The 16970-nt window shown below is 38.7% G+C and overlaps 3 long non-coding RNA genes and 1 pseudogene across 3 annotated transcripts; 1 reads left to right on the top strand and 3 right to left on the bottom strand.

Moving 5' to 3' along the window:
- Nucleotides 1-2229, top strand: part of LOC120292655 — a 3204-nt pseudogene extending 975 nt beyond the window's left edge.
- Nucleotides 2230-6316: 4087 nt separating this feature from the next.
- On the bottom strand, nucleotides 6317-7523 carry LOC120292681. Its single transcript, XR_005550287.1, has 3 exons — nucleotides 7384-7523; nucleotides 6509-6605; nucleotides 6317-6412 (listed from the first exon to the last, which is right to left on the bottom strand). It is a non-coding gene; the product is annotated as an uncharacterized LOC120292681 (long non-coding RNA).
- A 1322-nt stretch (nucleotides 7524-8845) lies between these two features.
- On the bottom strand, nucleotides 8846-10186 carry LOC120292805. Its single transcript, XR_005550415.1, has 3 exons — nucleotides 10097-10186; nucleotides 9275-9427; nucleotides 8846-9078 (listed from the first exon to the last, which is right to left on the bottom strand). It is a non-coding gene; the product is annotated as an uncharacterized LOC120292805 (long non-coding RNA).
- On the bottom strand, nucleotides 10184-12373 carry LOC120292806. The gene is made up of 6 exons (XR_005550416.1): nucleotides 11956-12373; nucleotides 11256-11345; nucleotides 10990-11037; nucleotides 10738-10863; nucleotides 10345-10463; nucleotides 10184-10234 (listed from the first exon to the last, which is right to left on the bottom strand). It is a non-coding gene; the product is annotated as an uncharacterized LOC120292806 (long non-coding RNA).
- Nucleotides 12374-16970: the final 4597 nt, after the last annotated feature.

Genomic DNA, 16970 nt, shown 5'->3' on the forward strand with positions numbered 1-16970 from the left:
TTGTACTTTAGGGTCAAGGGTTTGTCGAAGAGCACAACACACTATCTTTGGCAATCTTAATAAGTTTATCAATTGATGGCTCTCAATGACCATCATTTGGAGGATCAATTCTATTATTGAGTCTTTTGGGATCTTGTGGATCTTCTTGTATAAATTTTATCACGTTGTTGTATCTCCTTTCTCAATATAGTTTTTACTTGGAAGATTTCGCAGTGGACTAACTTGTAGTGATCTATTGCCTGCAATTGCATTAACATAAAGCTCTATCTGAGCTGGACAACAGAAAAGTGGTTAAAAAGCGAGAAGATATGTCTTTGACCAACATCTGCATTTTGGCCTTTTTTCCCTGCTCACCCTCTTCATTTACAGCATATTCAGAACTCGATTTAAATTTACAAGCAAAATGGTAGTATTATGCATTCGCAGCCTAGCATTAACTTGATGCTGCCTAGCTCATTTCAGTTATGTGCATCTTGTTGCTTACAATCTGTGACCCCCCCTAGATCCATCAGTATTGGTACCTTTCTGTCTGGGTGGAAAAAAGTCTTATTTGCTTCACTCCATAGTATATTCTTTGATCTGACATACAAAGCCTCTATTTGTGTGCTTTTATTATTATTATTATTATTATTATTATTATTATTATTATTATTTTTAAAGATTGGTTTGGACTATTCTATGCATGGGTTTAGGTGACCATAAATGTCATGAGTGCTGATTTCTGATGAAAGCAGACTCTTCTACTCTATGCCCTTTATCTCATCTGGACGTTTTAATTGTGCATCAGGGTTTTACATGGCTGCTGCCCGAGCGATTCTCTTCTTCAGAGATAGGACCAGAAGCAGGTTTTAGAAAATTTGGTAACTTTTAGTTACATGTTTCAACTTGGGTTTGAAAGACCTTTTCTGCATCAAATGCCTTTTTTTATGCTTGCCCTATAAGATATAGTTGGGCTGAATTGAACATACAAGTGCGAGAATTTGGTTATGTTAAACTACATATTTTCAATTTAGGTTTTTAAGGATCTTTTCTGCATCAATTGAGAAAGGGAGAGATTGTTTAGTCAAAGTGAAACCGTACATTTCCATATTTTTATTGCTTTAAATCTCCACATTTACAGAAACTCAAGATAGCATGATTGACTAATAGGGCCATCACTTCCTTAAATTGTGGGGCTTTATTCAAGGAGTAACTGTGTACACGCAAGCCCATGTTAATTGAAACTTAGGTTGCTTGTTCTTATAGAATTTTGACTATTGTTTTCCACATTTTTTCCTCATGTGTAGTGAAAGAATTTGGAGTTTTATTGGGAAAGTTTGTCATTTTACTGCAGTGACTGCTATCTTTGGGTGTCATAACTGCGTCGTCAATGAACACATTATTGATACCGCCCATCTCAGATCCACACTGGTCATCCTGAACCTTCTCTACATTTCCTTATTCGTTATGCATATCTGCATTGAAGGACTTGGAAACACTTGTTGAAGTCGTCAGACAACATTACTATGGTGATACCAAGAAGTGGAACTTCATTGCAGCTACAGAGGCTATTAAGTGAGTTTAGATGATGTTAGCTGAATTTTCATGTAGCCATAGTTTGTAGTAGTTTCCTGATGATCTGGTAGTCTGTTTGAACTAGGTTTTTGGTTAGGGTTAGCTGTGTTTAGGAATAGTGGCTATAAGATGCTTCGTACAGGGCGGAGAGATTCCAAATTCTGAGAAGGCATCAGAAGCCTCCTCCTCACAGTCCAGATCTGGAGATTCCAGAAAACCTGGATTTTATAGTGGGCCTGGTTCTTTCAGGGAATAACTTTGGGCAGAATGGGTGGAATCTGGAAGGGAAGACACTGTCAGCGTTAAGCAGATTTGGAGAGAATGCTAGGAACGGCTTCTGACTCCACCATGGTTGCGCAGGGTGCAGCAACAGAATGCTATTATGGAATCTCTTGCAGGCATGTCAGGAGGTTGTTAGTTGAACCTTTGGTAAAGTTGTATGATGTACTTTGCTGATACATTTTGTTTTATGACAGCTCCAAAGGCAGAGAAATCAACATTGTCATCTATTTTGTCCGAGAAGGGCGTTCATGGGTCTTTATTTCTCATGGGGGAGATCCTATTTATCGCAAGGCCACTAATCTATGTTTTGTTTATTAGAAAGTATGGAACTCAGTCCTGACTCCTTGGTTTCTTTCGCTGGCCATGGATGTGGTTGGCGTGGCTTGCCTCAAGTTACTTTGTCTGGGTGGGGTAGTAAAGACCGTAAGTTTCAGTACACCACTTCAGAAAAGGATGAGGTTAGAGTCTATAGTTTTGTATTCGTTTATTTGAATTTGTCCATTTAGCATGCATGCCCTGGCTTGCATCACAAGGCTTTTGGTCTGGCCTTTCTTCAGCCATCTAATGTCCAGATTAATGATTCTCTCAAGATTTGTCAACTTGTGTTCTTTTTCCCTGTTAAGTAGTTGAAAAGAAGAAAGCTACTTGGGCACTCTACCTCATGAGATCCATTTTTTAGCAAATACACAAGGTACACTTATAGCTACTAGAAATTATATCCAGTGCAAAGTTTACATTTCTGGGATGAATCTCATCATGGAAACCACGTTCCTTCTCTGATATTTCAGGGAAAGGCCTCGACAAAGCAGAGAAATTGTTGGAACCTGTTCCCCTTTTGGGGCTCTTACAGGTGTTCATTTGTGTCCATTTTGCTTTTATTTTTCACGTTGGATAAGATAAGGCTACTTATCGTGGGCAATTGTGCTCATTCCTTTATGTTTACTCATGCAGCTAAAGTCATAGAGTTGATTGTGGGAGCCCAAACACGGTATACATACATGTCGGGCTCATAAGAGTGAAGCCTAGAAAGCTGTGCTACACTTTGAGCCGCCACACCTGCTAGAAAACAGAATTCGAGGACTGTATCCACTATCCTTATGAGTTACTAGAAGTTGAGGGACGATGTCTTGCGACGAAGATTGACATGTTGATGCTTTTGGAAAATAACGCATAACTGGTGAAGTTCTGCTGCAGATCCCCAATTGTACACTGGTTTCTTGGTTTTGTTGGAAACAGATTTGCTTCTAGCTTGGATTACTAGAAGTTGAGGGATGATGTCTTGGTGACGAAGATTGACATGTTGATGTTTTTGGAAAATAACGCAATAACTGGTGAAGTTCTGCTGCAGATCCCCAATTGTACACTGGTTTCTTGGTTTTGTCGGAAACAGATTTTGCTTCTAGCTTGATTGCACCTGGAGTAAGTTCTCATTGTGCGGACTTCACTTCAGAGTTGGGTTCGATCATGTTCAATTTTCTTGGGGGTTGAGGAAGAAAATCTTGTATGCCCTTTATGCCGTCCACTAATTCTTCTTCCCTTTCGTTTCTTTCCCTTGTTTCTTTTTAAGCCAAGCCCTTTGTTTAGATCCCTGCGTACAGAAGAATATTGCAGTCAGTTTGATAATGGAGTGACATTGTTTCTTCGGTTCAGATGAAGGAAACCTTTAGATTTGAGTAAGTGGATTTTGTTCTATTATTGATCAGAGTTTGTCTATCTTCTCTACTTTTTAACATCTCAAAGAGTCCACACAACACTTCCCAAGCGTGTTAAAAGACTTAAGAAGTCACAGGGTTCTCTGATCTCTCGAGGGATTGATTCTCCATCATAAAAATGTTGTATCCCAGTGTATTTTATTGTACTTTCTATTTGAAGTGTCGTACCACACAAATATTTTAAATGACAAGATTTGTGTAAGTCTCGTATCGCTAGCGATAGAAAAATTGGTAGGAATCAATGACATCTCACTTGGTCATTATCAAATTCATAAGCAAGGGGAAAAAATTAGATAATAATACAAATAGTGTATGAATTTTTGGCTCGATATATAATATTATTCCAGACTTTTAATTTATTTGATGTCAGTCTAGTCCTCGCCGGTTATCTTATATGGTACATTGTTAAGTCATGACTTTCAGCGATGCGAAAATTGGTTGGCAAATGTTTATAACTAAATTGACAAAAATGAAAAATTTATAACTAAATTGGAATATATAGGATTGATTGTATAATTCTTTTCTTTTGGGGGAGAGATTCTGCGATGGCTTTGATGCTTGTTGCGAAGCATGACGTTTGCATTCAAGCCAAAACAATGAGTTTCGACATCAATATATCCAGCTTTGTTCTTCATCAAAATCGCTTAATATGACTAGTTGTTGGCCCCCTGCATTAGCATGGACATTTTGAGGATGAATGTGGGACAGTTTTTCACTGGCGAACGATATCTTTACACGTCTATAGACTCTATACATGCATGGATGTATATTCATGAAAAGTGTATGGCGGAGTGGATGAAGAGTAAATGGCGTCAATGGGTCAAAAGAAAGAATAGACACCAAGTGGCGAAAACATCTGAGAGTAAAATTAATGTGCCTGCAAAGGCTATGTGGTTTCACAATTTCACTAAACCTTCTCTCATTCACAAGCCAACTTTAATTCCGGTCATTGAGGTTTCGGAGGAGGAGATTATTTGTGCCGGGGGTGGGCGCGCAAATGAATTATCTCATTCTCATCGACCTTTTTCGAACAACATCACCAATATTTTGGCTTGTCAAATGGATGAAGGGATGGCAATGACGAAGAAATTATATTGCGTGATGGTTTAATTTGATCTTTTATTCATAAACAGTCGTATCGCCCACATAAATATATCAGAATTTGTAGGGGGTGAGCAGTTCCCTGGTTTCTTAGAACCCGAAACTCTACTGGGTATAAGTTCCTCATCTTTGGAACTCGGAACTTATCTCGTCAGCAAAAACCTCGAACCCCCTATCATAGATTCTAGGGTCGGGCCAGGTTCCAATGGGTTCTTTTTTTTTTGTTTCATTTTCAGATTTGAACTATAACGAAAAGAAAGACACAAACCAAAGCTTCTATGTCAACTCAAGTCAAGATCCAAAAATGATGGCACCTTAACAACTTTTGTTGTGACAAACACAAGAAAATCATTGATGCGAGCAAAAACTTCACCAAGCATGAGTTCTCTTTGTTATTAGGCTCTGAATTCTGTTTTGGTGTCTCAGGACTCACCGCCCGGTAAAATAAAAATGATAAGATAAAACTCCATAGAAACAATAGTCAATTGTTGGTGTATTTCCCTAAGCATTAATTTATAAGTTATGGTGTACCTTCGATAGATTTGGGTATGGATGACTTCTCGTATTGGTGGTGATTTCTCAAAAGTGGAACTGATAGCTGCTATAGCTGAAGATTTGGAAGCCAATTTCGTTGAATCAGGGGTGACAGACTTTGGAAAGATCTTCCTGACAATTGGTGGTGTTGAGAGATTTCTTGCATTTGGATTCTCAAAATTAGCAGCTAGTGCATTGAAAGCAAGAGACCTGCCCCTTGAATGGTTTGCTTTTGCCTCATTATCAATTGCAAGTGTATTCACCATGCGCAGTACTTTTTTGTACTTGTGGCAGAAAAATCACCATGACCCAGCTGCAGAAAAGGCAGACATGTTTTTAGTCGAGTGAAGCAATAAACAGATATAAATAAGAAATATAAAAAAGAAAGAAGCAAAAATGAGTCCCAAAGTGAGCATTACTGTGTAATAGTTACGTGAAGGCTTTCTTTCATTGAGTCAAACCAGATCTTTGATCATAAAAGATGAAGCAACACATCTTTAGATTCCTCCAGGGATACAACATTTGTATTGGTGGAAGCATAACCACTGCCTAAAGGCAAAGCAATTGCCTGATGGGAAAACACTTTTCCTTTTTTGGCCCCACAAAAGATGCCAGGATATATTTCCTCATTTTTGCACTGGTATCTACGAGGTCACAGAAATGTCCACAACAATTGCAAGATGTTAAGTCTACATCCATTATTATTTTATGCAGGTTCAAGACTATCATGGGTGAGGCTAGCATGAACCAAAAAGCTACTTCATCACACAAATCTCTCACTGTTTCTAATAAATACATCAAATCAAGATGCACGTGCAACCTGTATAAGCATATGGACCTATTAAAGATGAAGACACCAGTCTTATGCACACAAAACCATAGAGCAAACAGCAGCAGTATTAACCACAAAAAAACAAATGGTGTGATTGCCCAGATCACAGATCATTTAGCATAGCCAGATACTTCACTCTAATAAGGAAAAGAGTTGAGCCAACAGAAAATGATGCGAATTTGCAAACTCCTAAAAGACCTTACCTTTGACTCAAAAGAGAAATTTCGATCTAAGCCGATCACTTTCCTTTCCAGTGATTTTATCCTTCTTGCTTCATTATTTAGCCTCTCATTTAAATCTCCTGTTGCTGCGGATTATTAGCTTCCTTTTGCTCATTTAAACTGTTCTCCATTTCTTTGATACAGCATTCCTTCTTGGCAAGAGACAACTGCAACTCCTGTTCCATATAAACACAGAGGATTGTCAGATATGTGGCAATAGCATTAAAATGAGGGACAAAGATGACGGTGAACCACAGATTGCAGAAGTTTACATTTGCCACTTTACTCCCAGTTTCATCTTTCTCCCGGCTTCTTCAGCTCATTGACAAGAGTTTGATATTTATCCCGCTCCTCAGTGATCACTGAAAGCTGTGAAAGAAAAGCAATATCTACTGAAGGGGCACAGAACATGTCTATATGGGGAGCAGAGAATGACCAGAAAGTGAAAATAGGAAATAACACAAAATGATCTAAATATTACAACAAGGTCATGTAACTACAAGATAACTTGCAAACCACCTCCAATAATCTGTATTATGAAATCTCATCAGATACTGAAGAACACATTGAAAGTAGATAAACTGTTCTCGTAGACCTTCATCGCAGCCAACTTATGAATATCCAATGGAGCAGGAAAAGGTAAAGCAACAATACAAACCAAAACTCTTCAAGCATCAACTTAAGAACATAAAAAAAGAGAATATAAGAAAGAATCTACTCTGCATCTAACCATATAAGGCTTCTGTTTCCAGAATAGCACCTGTTAGATCAAATTTGATCTTGACATTCTGTTTCTTTATTCCTCACGGTGCTAAGATGAGTATCATAATCAGTCAAGGCAGGTGCATATTGTCTACTTTATGATGCGGGATTTCCCAACATTTGGCTATCATTAGCATCTACAAGTCTCGGGCCATGTATAATTTCATTCTGTTTATGCAGAAACATTCTGCCACATACAGGCTCTATTACGGTTGGTGTTCATCATCTTTTATGAACCATAAACAATGATTTTTAATTTACAACTCAAAATTGCTCATGCATCAAAGGCTTTCAATTATGGACCTAAACACTTGAGCAGAAGAACATGTAAAAATACATGGACTCAAAATACCATGCCACCTCTATGCCTCAAGTTGAACCATACCTCTCCAATGGTTAAAGCATGCATTTTCATCTTGGAGTCAACTTGTTGTCCCAACCAGACAAAGATTGCTGAGTGACAATCCAAGACAAATATATCTTCGGTCATCAAATCATCCTGACTAAAATTGTGTATTTCTGTCACCTGCAATAACAATATCGAATGGCTGTATAAGCAAGGACCTCGATAACATGCTAGCACAACAAGTAAGAATATATGCAAGCATCTTTAAAGCAGTGGCAATTGAAAACAAAGGAAGACATTAGTAAAATGAGCAGAATACTCTGAGATGCCTCAGTTTTATGATACAGCAGAATAGAGACGAGTTGGAATGAATGCTTATGATCAGCAGTAATATGTAAAGAGGTCAAAGGAAAAACTACAAAAATAATGGCAAAAGATGCAACTGTTTTAAAGGCTGGAGCAAAGGGGTTGGCCCAAAAGGGAGAAAATCTCAAGCAGAGGGGAGGGATCATGGATTTTATTTTAAGCTAGACAGGGTGCTACTGGCATGCGCTCGTTCTAGAGATCATATTCCACTATCAATTGCCAGAAATTCATCTCATAATTCAGCTGATCACTCCACTGCTTTGTTATCTTGAGCGACAGTCTAATACACAACTCCATTCTCCAGAATATCAATCATGAAAAAGCTACAGACATATTCAGTGTGTACATTTTAGTAGATTTTTATTTATTATTTTTATGAGGTAAATGGAAAAAAAGAAGAAGAAGCAACAACTAGGTAAATGTCCGTGATGGTTACACCAGATTTACATATATTATTAAATAATTACAGCAGTTTACGATGCTCGGGTCAGGTGAGAAAAGATACCTTTATGGTGGTTATTCGTCGAATTGGATCTGCTTTTCCAAGAAGCTTGCCTCCTCTCCGCCAGGATTGAGCCTATTTCCAACACCAAGCTACGGAGAACTATGGAAGAAGTTCTTATCCAGTAACCCCCCAGTGGGAAATGAATTAGGCATTACAAACAAATACCACTTTGTCTACTGCAGTATAATAATAAACAACAAACGAATCTTCGACAATGCTTTGATTTACGATGATAGGGGTACTACAAGATGTAATTGAATCTGCCATGACTTATAATTCTTCCTGACTTGAAGCAATAAATGCTGAGAGAATATTATTTGCAGACATCTACTAGTCTACCAATTACTAAATGTGTGGCAACTCATATAGAAAAGGAGTTACTGACCTTCAATAATACTATAGTTTTGGAAGACCTCCACTTTTGTTTCCTCACTTTCCTTAGAATACGCACTGTCTCTACCTTGACTTCATCTGTTATGGAGCTACCCATTCGCCCAAGGAATTTTAATGAGGACAGTGCTTTTTTTTAAACATCTATATAGCTGCACAAAGCTGAGATATCTTTAAAATTAATCTGTTTAATAGCTTTCATGAATGTATCAGGCTTGTGGAAAATAATAACATTCTACATGTCAATCTTAAGTGGAGCTGATGGACTTAATCTTGGTCCTGAATGCCTTTGTAAATCTGGTGATACTTCCATTTACTTCCCAACTAGTAGCAGCTGACGGGTACTTATCATTCCATAAGGAATAGAAATTAGTTTTACCCGTCTCCCTGTCATCAAACAAGCAAGGAAATCCACTGTCAATCTCCTCATCCGACTCAATGGCAAGTCGACAGTCTCTTTCATCCACCCTGACCTGCCGAGAATGCCACGAGTAAGATGAACTTGCCCTTTGACCAGGTGATAAGACCATATGTGCAACAAAATCACTGAGATGATTTCAAACAACTCAAGACAACTTGTACCAATCCTTCATTTGAAGAATTGACAAGCATGTCTTATTATCGATTGCCACATGGTGAGCAAAATGAAACTTGAAAAAGCAGAAACACCTTTCTGTTTGATAACACATCTTTTTGCCCGTGCTTCATAATTGGCATATTAGAAGCAAAAGTTGCTTTGCTGACTTCACTGACGTCCACCCTCCTAGTTCTGTCTTTGGTACCGAATTGGTTTGCAGATGTACTTTCGAATTTGCAGCTGAACTGAAACCAACAATTTGATATTTCAAAATGCTTGGGGACACAGGACAGAAGAAAATCGGGACAAGCAAAACATAAGTAGGCAAGCAAGCAGGAAGCACATTTACTAATCAAAACATGCATGCCATCCCAGATCAGACAGAGGCAGCAAGTGAAAGATCCATCCTAGGCCCAGCTAATTACGATTCATGTTGAGTTAGATTGTGTTCTTTTGTTATGTGTGTTTATTGAAAAAAGGCGCATGCACACATAGAGACAATTAGAGTAATTTGACCAGTGAATAAATTCCATCGTACATATTTCGATAATTTTACGAACACCATTTGAAGGAAATTAGATTCTCCACATGAAATGTCTTGATTTTAACAAAAAGATAACATCGGTGTCTCAGCTTTGACTGCAGAGAAGAAAATGCCTGCATATAGTTGTTAAAAGTGTCAGTACGCTGGCTACCCAAATAGGCTTTTAAAACTCACGAGTGCAGATTTTGATGCATACGATTTCAGTTGTATCGATTTCTCACGAAACATTCACTTCCGATATTTTAAGCAGCCAAAACGATGAGTCCAGGCTTGACACCTCTGAGCTACAAACTACTTAACCTTGCTAACAGGGCTGCGATGATCTATTTCTCTATTCAGAAACGCAATCAACAGAGACAAGATCACACACCTTTGTAATTGTTGTGCATTCCTTTGTGGGAGAGCACAAATGACGGTACCACTTGCCGGCGTTCGGGAACGAGCCTCCGGGCTTCTCGAGCCGCGGCGTACACCTTGATGTCGTCCTTCCTCCTTCGTGAGCTGATCTCTGCCATCGAAAACGACGCCGATAAACATCCCAAACAAGCAAGGGGGCCCAAGATGCCGAATCAACCGATAGATCCCCGTGCGCGAAGAAGAGAGAGATTGAAGTGTTACCCGGAGATGTAGGTCTTGCCGGAGAGGAACTCGTCGAGGGACTTGAGGCCCGACTCCGTGTGGAGATTCGTCGAGGAACTCATCAAGGGCGAGCAGCGTCGGGCAGAGACAGAGGAGAACTGTGAGTGTGAAGTGTGAAGGTGAAGTGAACTGAGTGAGAAGAGAACTGAGACTATGGTAAACATAAAAATTGTTAGGGCTTTTCTGAATCTAACCGGTTCCAAAAAAGAAATTGGGAACGGAACCGATCTCTTTAGAAACGGGACTCTGGTTTGGTTCTCCGATTTCCAGTTCTAACTAGGAACCACGTTCACCCAGTAGGAATCTGAACATTGAGACCAAGCGGGTGTTGTACAGATGACAATTTGAGCCAGGAGTGCAGTCAAAACTTACTGAGCTGCATGGCCAACTTCAAGAACTACAGAGGGCGAACGTTTAAAGGAAGCAAATGCTAAGTCGAGGGTGCCGTCACGGAAGCTGCTTTGGTTGCCCGAAGATACCTCCACAGGTCCTGAATCTCTGTCCTTGGTCAAATTCGACACATAAATCATCAAGAATTCGACACATAAATCTCATCAAGAATCCAAAATGGCTAGGTAATCTTGTGAAGAGAATATAGCAATACAAAACATGGTAATAACTTACCACGAAAAAATTGTTGAGGGACTGAGATAACTTTAGTTGAGGGGTTTCCTGAAAAGTACATATGGCTCATTTGAGACAACTGTTCTTCCATTTGAGCATCTTCACGTATAAGATGAAATTGAAAGTATTTGCATAGGTGAATAAACAAAACCACATAGATGTCAACTGAGGAAACAAATCATTCTTCAAGTTCAGTAATTCCAAAATTATAACTTTGATTTGCTTGTGATGGTCATTAACAGCTTATCCAGGGTGAGCAATCTTACTTGATGGCTATGACATCTGACTGTTGGCATTATCAAGAGAGTGATTTCTCTAAAGCATCATATCATATTCCTTCATCAGCTTCCACGTTCCTTGAATCACGTAAGAGAAGGAAAACAACACCCATGAAAATTGAATAAATTCGACCTAGTTATTTCATGTAAAAGAAAGGAGACAAAAAGCAAACCTCCTCATTCATAGGTTGCTAATATCAAAGGGTTAATACATTAACTACATAAACTTTTAGTCGGTGAAAATATTTAATAGTCACAGAAAATCGTATCTTACGTATTTATTGACAGATTTGTAAATCTATTGAAGTGCTACACTTGTACAATTTGAAAAAATTGGGCACTAGCTAATATATGAGTACGATAGTAAAATCATTTTTGAGTCGGTAGTTTACTAACCACGCCTATAAAATCTGAAAGACATCAGTAATCTTCCGATCTATTAAAACGTTGGTAAATCCTTCTACTTTTCCTTGTAAATTTGTTATTAACTCCTTCCAAGATCCATAGCACGATACCCCTGAAGCATCGTGTCAACTTCCACGACCAGAGTCAACATTCCTTGAACTACTTAAAAGACAAATGTAGAAGAATATCGGGCTATCAAGCAAAATGGTGTTATCAAGTAGGAACTGCTGATGAAATTCGGCAATGCATCTGGAAAATGAACAGTGTTACCTGCTTTATTTACCTTTCAAAGCAAAATGTGAATTCGGGGACCCATTGTTTCTCTCTGCTGCAGTAGTGCAATGAACGAATGGAATTCTGATAAGTTGCATCGCTGAACATCTTTTAGAGTTGAACACCTCGATTCCTAGAGCTCTGTGGTCTCCACGAGTTTATGCGAGATTGACCCCCATCTTTTCATTAAAATTTCGAATTTCCACAGATGGGGACAATTTGCTGAGGCTCGAAGCTAAATCCCTCATTTGTATACATTTGTGACTTTCTCTAGTCCCTGAACATCACGAAGCTTTGAGCACCCTCTCATGTTCAAATATGTCAGGTTATCGAAGCACGAGAGGTCTGGTAATATTTCAATGGATCTGCACCTAGGTAAACTCAATTTTTCTAAGTTTTTTGATAGATGTTCAAGGCCATCAAGGTTGGACAACTTTGGCATCTATGTACAAAGAATCTTTCTAAGGATTTTGATGCTTCCAGACCCTTGAATTCTGTCAGCTCATTGCAACAAGAAAGAGCTAACTTTGACAAGAATACCAATCTCGACAAACTTGGTAACTCTTTCAACTCATTGCAATTGTAAACACAAAGCTCCCATAATCTAGAGGAAGGTCCGGCATGGATTTCAACAGTTGGAAAATATAAAAACGAGCACTTTTAGGTGGACCAGATGAGAGTTGAGGCAATGTGTGATGCTGATGTGTAACTCTTAAATCTGTTTTTCTTTCTTTTTTTGTTTTTTGTTTTTAGCAGCAACTCTTAAATCTGTTAAACAGGCAAGAAGTTGTGGAGCGACCAAATATTTTGACGCCTTCTTAATTGAAGGAGTTGCACGAAGGCAGCTAAGCAATGCTTTGCGGCAACGATTGAAAGTCTCGTAGTTGTATATTGAAATTCCTCAAGAGCAGAAAGCTTATCGGATCCACTAAGAAAGCAAGAAACGCTTGACCCACTTAATCGAAGGATCTTCATGAAGACAACTCATCTATAGGGATTTCCCCTTTCAGATTCTTGCATTTACTGACATCTAATTCTTCAAGTTTCTCAAGACAAGAAAGCTTATCAAATCCATTGGAGAAGCTAGAAATGCTTGTCCAACCTAATCGAAGGATCCTTAGTGAAGACAACCCATCTATAAGAATTTCCCTCTTAGATTCTTGCACCTTGCAACATCTAATTCTTCAAGTTTCTCTAAATGAAAGCTTATTAAATAAGTTAGGAAGCCGTAAATGCTGTTCCATTTAATCGAAGGATCTTTAGTGAAGACAACCCATCTATGGGATTTCCTCCAAATTCTTGCATTCACTAACATTTAATTCTTCAAGTTTCTCTAGACGAACGCTTATTGAATCCATTGGAGAAGCCGAAATGCTTGTCCAACCTAATCTAAGGATCCTCGTGAAGACAATCCATCTATAAGAATTTCCCTCCTAGATTCTTGCATCTTGTGGCATCTAATTCTTCAAGTTTCTCAAGATGAGAAAGCTTATTGAATAAGTTGGGGAAGCCAAAAACGCTTGTTCCACTTAATCGAAGGATCTTCAAATAAGACAACCCATCTATAACAATTTCCCTCCCAGATTTTTGCATTCCCGACATCTAATACTTCAAGTTTCTCAAGACAAGAAAGCTTACTAAATCCATTGGAAAAGCCAAATGCTTGTCCAACCTAATCGAAGGATCTCATGAAGACAACCCATCTATAAGAATTTTCCCTCCTAGATTCTTGCATCCTGTGACATCTAATTCTTCAAGTTTCTCAAGACGAGAAAGCTTATTGAATAAGTTGGGAAGCCAAAAATGCTTGTCCCCTTAATCGAAGGATCTTCAAGAAGACAACCCATCTATAAGGATTTCCTCCCGATTTTTGCATTGTCTCACATCTAATAATTCAAGTTTCTCAAGACAAGAAAGCTTATTGAATCCATTGGAGAAGCCGGAAATGCTTGTCCAACCTAATCGAAGGATCCTCTGAAGGCAACCCATCTAAAAGAATTTTCCCTCCTAGATTCTTGCATCCCGTGGCATCTAATTCTTCAAGTTTCTCAAGACGAGAAAGCTTATTGAATAAGTTGGGGAAGCCAAAACGCTTGTGCCACTTAATTGAAGGATCTTTAGCGAAGACAACCCATCTATAAGGATTTCCCTCCCGCATTTTTGCATTGTCTAACATCTAATACTTCAAGTTTCTCAAGACAAGAAAGCTTATTAAATCCATTGGAAAGCCGAAATGCTTGTCCAACCTAATCGAAGGATCCTCGAAGACAACCCATCTATAAGAATTTCCCTCCTAGATTCTTGCATCCTCGTGGCATCTAATTCTTCAAGTTTCTCAAGACGAGAAAGCTTATCGAATAAGTTGGGGAAGCCAAAAACGCTTGTTCCACTTAATCGAAGGATCTTCAAGGAAGACAACCCATCTATAGGATTTCCTCCCAGATTTTTGCATTGTCTAACATCTAATACTTCAAGTTTCTCAAGACAAGAAAGCTTATTGAATCCATTGGAGAAGCCGAAATGCTTGTCCAACCTAATCGAAGGATCCTCATGAAAGCAACCCATCTATAAGAATTTCCCTCTAGATTCTTGCATCCAAGTGGCATCTAATTCTTCAAGTTTCTTAAAATGAGAAAACTTATTGAATAAGTTGGAGAAGCCAAAAATGCTTGTGCCACTTAATCGAAGGATCTTCAAGTGAAGACAATCCATCTATAGGGATTTCTCCTTTCGCATTCGCATTCACTAACATCTAATTCTTCAAGTTTCTCGAGACAAGAAAACTTATTGAATCCATGGAGAAGCTAGAAATGCTTGTCCAACCTAATCGAAGGATCCTAAGTGAAGACAACCCATCTATAAGAATTTCCTCCTAAATTCTTGCATCCGTGGCATCTAATTCTTCAAGTTTTTAAGACGAGAAAACTTATCGAATAAGTTGGGGAAGCCCAAAACGCTTGTTCCACTTAATTGAAGGATCTTCATGAAGACAACCCATCTATAAAGATTTCCCTCCTGCATTTTTGCATTGTCGACATCTAATACTTCAAGTTTCTTAAGACAAGAAAACTTATTGAATCCATTAGAGAAGCCGAAATGCTTGTCCAACCTAATCGAAGGATTCTCATGAAGACAACCCATCTATAAGAATTCCCCTCCTAAATTCTTGCATCCTCGTGGCATCTAATTCTTCAAGTTTCTCAAGACGAGAAAACTTATTGAATAAGTTGGGGAAGCCAAACACGCTTGTTCCACTTAATCGAAGGATCTTAGCGAAGACAACCCATCTATAAGGATTTCCCTCCCAAATTTTGCATTGTCGACATCTAATACTTCAAGTTTCTCAAAACAAGAAAGCTTATTAAATCCATTGAAAAACCAGAAATGCTTGTCCAACCTAATCGAAGGATTCTCAATGAAGACAACCCATCTATAAGAATTTCCCTTCTAGATTCTTGCATCTCGTGGCATCTAATTCTTCAAGTTTCTCAAGACGAGAAAGCTTATTGAATAAGTTGGGGAAGCCAAAACGCTTGTTCCACTTAATCGAAGGATCTTCGGAAGACAACCCATCTATAAGGATTTCCCCACCCAGATTTTTGCATTGCTCGACATCTAATACTTCAAGTTTCTCAAGACAAGAAAGCTTACTAAATCCATTGAAAAGCCGAAATGCTTGTCCAACCTAATCGAAGGATCCTCTGAAGACAACCCATCTATAAGAATTTCCCCTCCTAGATTCTTGCATCCTGTGGCATCTAATTCTTCAAGTTTCTCAAGACGAGAAAGCTTATTGAATAAGTTGGGGAAGCCAAAAACGCTTGTGCCACTTAATTGAAGGATCTTTAGCGAAGACAACCCATCTATAGGATTTCCCCTATTTTTGCATTGTCTCGACATCTAATACTTCAAGTTTCTCAAGACAAGAAAGCTTATTAAATCCATTGGAAAAGCCGAAATGCTTGTCCAACCTAATCGAAGGATCCTCGTGAAGACAACCCATCTATAAGAATTTCCCTCCTAGATTCTTGCATCTCGTGGCATCTAATTCTTCAAGTTTCTCAAGACGAGAAAGCTTATCGAATAAGTTGGGAAGCCAAAAACGCTTGTTCCACTTAATCGAAGGATCTTCAAGTGAAGACAACCCATCTATAAGGATTTCCTCCCGCATTTTTATTGTCTAACATCTAATACTTCAAGTTTCTCAAGACAAGAAAGCTTATTGAATCCATTGGAGAAGCCGTAAATGCTTGTCCAACCTAATCGAAGGATCCTCGTGAAAGCAACCCATCTATAAGAATTTCCCCTTCTAGATTCTTGCATCCAAGGGCATCTAATTCTTCAAGTTTCTTAAAATGAGAAAACTTATTGAATAAGTGGAGAAGCCAAAAACGCTTGTGCCACTTAATCGAAGGATCTTCATGAAGACAATCCATCTATGGGATTTCTCCTTTCGAAATTCGTGCATTCACTAACATCTAATTCTTCAAGTTTCTCGAGACAAGAAAACTTATTGAATCCATTGGAGAAGCTAGAAATGCTTGTCCAACCTAATCGAAGGATCCTAAGTGAAGACAACACATCTATAAGAATTTCCCTCCTAAATTCTTGCATCCCGTGGCATCTAATTCTTCAAGTTTCTCAAGACGAGAAAGCTTATCGAATAAGTTGGGAAGCCCAAAACGCTTGTTCCACTTAATTGAAGGATCTTCGGAAGACAACCCATCTATAAAGATTTCCCTCCTGCATTTTTGCATTGTCGACATCTAATACTTCAAGTTTCTTAAGACAAGAAAACTTATTGAATCCATTGAGAAGCCGAAATGCTTGTCCAACCTAATCGAAGGATCCTCGGTGAAGACAACCCATCTATAAGAATTTCCCTCCTAAATTCTTGCATCCCGTGGCATCTAATTCTTCAAGTTTCAAGACGAGAAAACTTATGAATAAGTTGGGAAGCCAAAACGCTTGTTCCACTTAATCGAAGGATCTTTAGCGAAGACAACCCATCTATAGGATTTCCTC

The sequence above is a fragment of the Eucalyptus grandis genome, chromosome 4 (genome assembly GCF_016545825.1).
Source record: "Eucalyptus grandis isolate ANBG69807.140 chromosome 4, ASM1654582v1, whole genome shotgun sequence".
Classification (NCBI taxonomy): Eukaryota; Viridiplantae; Streptophyta; class Magnoliopsida; order Myrtales; family Myrtaceae; genus Eucalyptus; species Eucalyptus grandis.